The sequence below is a fragment of the Larus michahellis genome, chromosome 31 (genome assembly GCF_964199755.1).
Source record: "Larus michahellis chromosome 31, bLarMic1.1, whole genome shotgun sequence".
Taxonomy (NCBI): Eukaryota; Metazoa; Chordata; class Aves; order Charadriiformes; family Laridae; genus Larus; species Larus michahellis.
The window spans coordinates 65,679-72,169 of record NC_133926.1 but is presented as its reverse complement, the minus strand read 5'-3'; the positions used below and the strand labels follow the sequence as shown (position 1 = coordinate 72,169).

Sequence of the window (6,491 nt, the reverse complement as noted above, 5' to 3'; positions counted from 1 at the left end):
GGGCGAACCGGGACCGCCGGGGCACCGGCGAGCTCCGCGCCACCTGGAGCGCGATCGGTGCCGCCCGCCCGGCCTCGAGAGCGGCCGTCGGGGCTCCAGTATCGGCACTTACGCGTTACCGCGCCCCCGCCGGTGCCCGGCAGTTTTCCGGGTGTCCGTCTCCATGGCCCCGCCGGCCTCCAGGACCCCGGAAGTGCCCCCTCAGTCCTCCGGCGCGCGTCTCTATGGCACTTTAGTCCTCCAGGAGCCGCTCAGTCCTCCGGCGCGCGTCTCTATGGCACTTTAGTCCTCCAGGAGCCGCTCAGTCCTCCGGCGCGCGTCTCTATGGCACTTTAGTCCTCCAGGAGCCCCCTCAGTCCTCCGGCGCGCGTCTCTATGGCACTTTAGTCCTCCAGGAGCCCCCTCAGTCCTCCGACGCGCGTCTCTATGGCACTTTAGTCCTCCAGGAGCCCCCTCAGTCCTCCGACGCGCGTCTCTATGGCACTTTAGTCCTCCAGGAGCCCGGAAGTGCCCTCTCAGTCCTCCGACGCGCCTCTCCATGGCACTTTAGTCCTCCAGGACCCCGGAAGTGCCCCCTCAGTCCTCCAGCGCGCGTCTCTATGGCGCTTTAGTCCTCCAGGAGCCCCCTCAGTCCTCCGACACGCATCTCTATGGTACTTTAGTCCTCCAGGAGCCCATAAATACTCATCAGTTTTCTGGAAATCATATGCTTCCTGCACTCTTCCAAAACCACAAAGCACAATTAACAGTTAACCACAAAAATATCTGAAGATCACAAAAATAAAGCAACCCCTGCAGAACTCTTCTCCACAACAACTGGCCAGAAATCAAACAAAAGGGGTAAGAGAATCACCAGAGGCGAGTCCCAACTGTAAATAAAAAGGGGTGGTGCTTCGCCTGCTGGGAACTGAAGGCAGGAAAAAGCAGCTGCTGCTCCTGTGGCCGCCTTCATGTCTTCCGGGGGGGGGTTGGCCCCGCCCTTTCCCCAGGGGCTTGTGGGAAGGGCGGTGGGCGGGGCCCGGGGTATATGAGCCCCAGCCTGGGCTCAGGAGCTCATTCTGCTGCTGGCTTTCGCCAGGGTGGGAGCTCTGTGGCCTGTGTGGCTTTGGAGCTTGTTCAGCTGTTTGGGCAGGTCTGTTTTAATGTTAAGACTAGGATAGGTAAGAAATTAGGGGTAAGACTTTTCAGACAATGTAAGGCTTGATGCCATATATAGTAGGAAATGGATTCATATGTTACTTCTTTTTTTTTTTTCTCCTCAGGTCAGTGGTTTTGCAATGAGTGTTCAGCGTGGCTAGGTGGTTTAATAGTATGGCTCTCCTTTTTTATATTCCAGGTGCTGTGTGTTTTACTGTAATTCCTGACTTCATTGAAGATAGAATTCTGTTTTTCTCTAGTTTTGTGCTACACTCTGTAAGCAGTTGCTTTTATTACCCTTAATTGGGCCAGTTATGAGATTTTTGAGTAGGAGTTATGGTGAGTATCTTGTATGTGTTTGTATATGAGATTTTAGCATTTTAAGGAATGGCAGGGACGTAAGGCATGCTGCCTTTCAAGGCACAGGACAGCCTGTTGTCTTCCCCGACAGTGTGCAGAGTGTCGTGGTGGCCCTGGAGCCTTTGCAGCTTGCGGCAGGCCCCTGGTAGGTCAGGCCAGGGCTTCACTGACTTGGTGGGTCTGTAGCAGAGCCCAGAGTCTGAGGGGAGACACAAGATAGGAGGTGACTGCTGAATGCAGGACAGGGCTCAGAAGAGCAGTTCCAGAGGAGCTGCTGATGCAGGGGGTTCAGGCTGGCAAATAGAGGGCGGGAGCTGTTGGGGAGAAGTTGGGCTCCTTCCCTGACAGTTCAGGAGAAGAAAGAGGGATCCTAAGCTTTTAGCACTGGGGGATGGCTAGGAAAGGGAGGCGGGTTCATGATTCTGTCTCGGACAGGTTTTGCAGTTGGGTGTTGATGGGGTCTGGTCTGTTCTAGCCTCTCGCATTTGAGGCGAGCCGGGTAGTATCGAAGAGGAGCATGGGACTGGTGACTTGGTGGAAGCACAGTGGTAACGTGTTTCTTGGTCTCTTAGGTGCCGTAAATAACTGTCGCTGCAGCCTTGGACTCTGGAATCAGCGCGGAGCAGGCCAGTGTAACGCCACAGCATTTGGGAGGCTGAGGGTGTTGTGGAAGAGGTTGGCATTTCCTCTCAAGATGCTTATGGCTGGTGCTGTGGCTGCTTTGGGGGTTTTGTGTTTTCTTTTGCAGTGGAAGAGGAGACACCTGGTGACCGCAGGAAGATATCAGATGTCTGTTTTCTGTGGATTGCATCAAGGATGGATTCCGACCCCCAACCCTCCAAAAGATAAGCTGAGAGACTGGTGCCAGAGAGGGGCCAAGGGGACGAGGCTGACAGTTGCAAAAAGGGGTCTTTGAAGTTAGCGTAGTGGCGAGGGCCGTCCTGGGGCACAGTCCTCTTTGGGCAGGTAAAGGATGCAGCTTACTGTTCAGCGTGATGCTAGCGTGTCCCGGGCAGGGCAGTTCCAGCCTGTGTCTGTTGTCGTGTCGTTCATGTGATCTGTGTTCTGTGTCTTAGACCTTTCTCAGGTCTTGATGTTGTCCTTAAGCTCAAGGAACATGGCATGGCGCCTCGGGCACCATCCCCAGCATCTCGAACACCTGCAGCTGTGGGCATAGTCCCGATCGGCTACTGCTCTTGTGTTACACACTTAAAGCGTAGATTGGTCTTGCAGGGAAGAAGTCCCAGTTGTGCAAGCGGATCGTCTAGAAACTTCTGAGATGTGTCGTTACGTTCTTAGGTCTTGAAGCCAGGCTTACTGCACATATGTCCTCTCAGTTTTGAGAGTGACTTCTTGTCTTGGCCCATGTCCTTCTGCCCATTTCCTGGGGCATCCCTAGAGCCTCCTTACATCACCATCAGGGGCCCACAGGCCTTCTTCCCCAAGGGTGACTTCCACTTAGGTGCGTTCTTCTTGATGAGAGTTTTATTTTGTAAGCGTCACTTTTCTTGCTGAGAGTTTTCCCTCATTTTGGAGGCACGTTGTTTGTAGCGTTCTGTGTAGTGGTGGCTTGTGCATATGTGTGTGTGGCTCGGGGCTGCCCTGCCTGGGGGTGTAGCGTCACGGGTAGGAGGTGCAGCAATAAGAGTCTGTGGTTAATTTGTGGATCTGCTTAGACTGAGGTAAAGGTTTTTACAGTCATCTTAAAGTAGCCATCATCAGGCTGTGTGGACAGGTTCTTCATTAATCTTTTGTGGGAAGAGCAGAGCTATGTGGGAGGGGCTGTTCAATAGTGAAGGAGATCGCGTCTCAAAGATGTCAGGGCTGTTTTGTGTGGGGCTTAAAGTTAACGGGGTTTTTAATGTTAGGCTGTAGTTACAGCCGAGGTGGTATTTCTGAATAGGAAGAAGAATTTTGGCATTATGAAGGTATTGATCTGCATCTAGTTGACTGGTTTGATATAGTTATATCAGATGCATGAGGGACAAGCTGTGCAGAGCAACATAGGAGAGCCGAGGGGAGCATCGTAACAAAGGGGGTCGGTGGGCGGTATTAGAGTGAAGATGGGATGTGTGGATCTATGACTGCGTTATGGTAACATATTCTTTCAGTTTGGAGCTTGAAGCGATGTTGCATTTGGCTGCCAGGGCTGACTAGGGCAAGGTGAGCGATGGGCTGAAGTTGCAGTTGTGTTGTATTGTGGGTCAAGATTTAAGCAACCCATTTGATGTGGATTTTACAGGTGGCGCACAAGCCTCCAGGTGGCAACCTAACTTGACGGAGGATGGGCCGCAAGGTGTCAAGGTAAAGGGGTGGGAGAAGGGAATCGGTGCACGCAAGCTATGGATTTGGGCAGTATCTCAGCATGTGCTGTTTTGCTTGGGTTTTTGCAGGTGCCACACCCAGGCTCGGAGGGGTGATGCCGCATGCCGATAAGGGACTCGAACTGGTCAGGTGGTTGTAGGTACGGTCAGTGTCTAGCAGCAAAATACTACGTGGCAGCTCAGTGGAGTGCTTGTCTTTGGTTTTCAGGTACGTGCGGGCAGCCTATGGAACCGGATGAGCGTTTGAGGTGAACGGGGTGGTAGAGAGCGGGTGCACAGGGCTGGCGATGACTTTAAGGGCAATGATAATTTCCTGTGTTTTCGGCCTCTTAGAGGCCACAACCAAAGATAGCCTTTGGGGGGCAGTGAAAAGGGAATGTTGGTGAGGAGGGTTCTAAACACGCTCAAGTGATGTAGAGGTCACTCTAAGTGTGGGGTGTAGGAAAACATTTGTATCTTAAGTGGTGTTCAGTCTTCTGTGCTTCACAAGTAGAACACCTGTTGACTTATAAGAGGCCTGTTGTAGACTCAGAAGCACCCTAAGGAACATGCTTGAGACCCCTGCTCTGCCGTGGGAAAGATCGAAGCACAGCGGGAAACTCTACCTGTGTCAATCCCCGATAGACCAGTGAAAACAGGGCGCTTGGCAATCCGCTGGCATCGACTGAGCTCTGCGGCACCTACAGAGTTGCTCGTGTGCCTTTGCCCGGGTGCCACTTCTGGAATTCCTCTGTTGCCGATGTAACAAAAGTACATTTATTCTTTGCAGTTTGTAGGTAGTTAGGGTCTGGCGGCCGGAAGATATCGCGCTGTACGGAAAGATAGAGCCCCTCCCCAAATGGCGGTTAGTTGATGATGTAAGCAGACGGAAGTGACGTTGTAAACTCGAGCTCTATAAGGCTGTGCCACGTGCTAATAAACGCCATTTGCCGTCCACCACATTGGTGTCTGCGAGTCGATGGACCGAGCGGCCTGTGATTGGTCGCCGTGCCGTTCCTGAACCAGGTCGCCACGCCTACCCCAGGCAACAAGTGGTGCCGAAACCCGGGAATCGTCACCTGGATTCGGGTGAACAGCGGCTGGACCAGCCCGGCGGGGGAGGTCAGGGGAGGACGCTCCCAGACCAGGACCAACAAGGAGGATGGAAGCCCTTGTGAAGGTCGTATCCCAAGTATATAAACAGTGGGGGATTGATTGTAAGCCCAAAGATTTTACCCTTGCAGTTGCGAGGCTTTTACAGATTGGGGTCATTGACCAGCCGGTGGATATTCTCCACCCAGAAGTGTGGGATAAATGTACTAAAGCGTTAGCTGAGGAGACGATGTCTTCGGGTTGTGGGAAAAATCTTAAGTCATGGGGAAAAGTCGTACAGGCTTTGCAGAAGGCCATATAGGAGCAGGATACCTGGAGGGCGGCAAGGGACTGTTTGATGCTTACCCCGAAATTGGGAGTCGGGGCAGCCACACAGACTCCGTGCCCCCAGGACGACGGTAATCCTGCTGAGCCCACGGACTCGCGGGAGGGCGGTACGCCCCCCCAATCCCCGAACCCCGTCCCGCTCGCGGAGGGACAAAATCAAACAAAGCCCTTCTGGGGCAAATTAGCCGAGGAGGCCAGGGGTGCCCCAGGGAAATCAGAGTCTGAGGACCCCTGGGCGAGACCACCCCCCTATGCGCCCCAAGACGGCCCCGGCCGAAGAAGGGAAAGGCGGGGCGAAGATGCCCCCGGCGGGAACAGGGAGGAAGCGCTAAAACCTACAGGTGCTCACGAACAAAGGAAGGGGGAGAATGAGAAAGAGGCAAGCGGCGGGGGCGATCGGGGGGACGAGGGGAGCGCGAGCGGGGGGCGGAAAGCCAATCAGAGCGGTCATCTGCACAAATGCCCTCACAGAGCAAACACCCCCCCCGGGCAGAAGGCGGGGCGAGCTAAGGGGGAGGGAATGGTCCGCCCGCAAGGTAAATGGGCGGGGCCAGAGCCCAACTAAAAAGCACTGGAACCCGGAAGTGAGCAGTCAGTCGAGTTCCGACTCCGGGTCAGACACTACCTGGAACGAGTGGCGCGCAATCGATTCAAGTTCAGAGGAGGAGGAAATAGGGGTAGACAGAGTCAAAAGCCACAATATCCCAATTCACAATGAAGAGAAAACGCGAAGGGGAAAAATTCCCCTCACGGATTGGAGAAAAATAAAGATCGCATGCGTCGATTGGGCCCCATCGGCCACGCTAGCGTTCCCCGTCCGGGTGGCGGACGGGGGACAAAGGGTCCACTCGCCAATAAATCCTAAGGATATACAAGCGATTGTTAAAGCAATTGCAGACAAAGGGCTTAATTCTGCCATGGTTTCCACCCTCATAGATGGAGTTTTCGGGGGGGACGACATGCTCCCGTTCGATATAAAACAAGCTTGTAGATTGATCTTTGACGGAGCAGGGATGATTGTTTTTAAACAAGAATGGGAGGACAACTGTACGAAGCAACTAGCCCAAATAACTGGAGCGGACCACCCACTACGCGGCTCCAGCCTGCAGCGGCTAATGGGTACAGACCCTACAATGGTTACCCCCCAGGCGCAAGCTCAAGGCATGCGGGCCCATGAAGTTATGGCAACCACTCGTGCGGCCAGAGAAGCTATTCGTGTAGCCTCTAGAATTGTCGCCAAGCCATCGCCAT

General features: G+C 53.9%; 1 long non-coding RNA gene across 1 annotated transcript; it reads left to right on the top strand.

Moving 5' to 3' along the window:
* The first annotated feature begins 896 nt into the window (after positions 1-896).
* LOC141735363 (uncharacterized) lies at positions 897-4,747 on the top strand. Its single transcript, XR_012584693.1, has 3 exons — positions 897-1,476; positions 2,070-3,801; positions 3,891-4,747. It is a non-coding gene; the product is annotated as an uncharacterized LOC141735363 (long non-coding RNA).
* Positions 4,748-6,491: the final 1,744 nt, after the last annotated feature.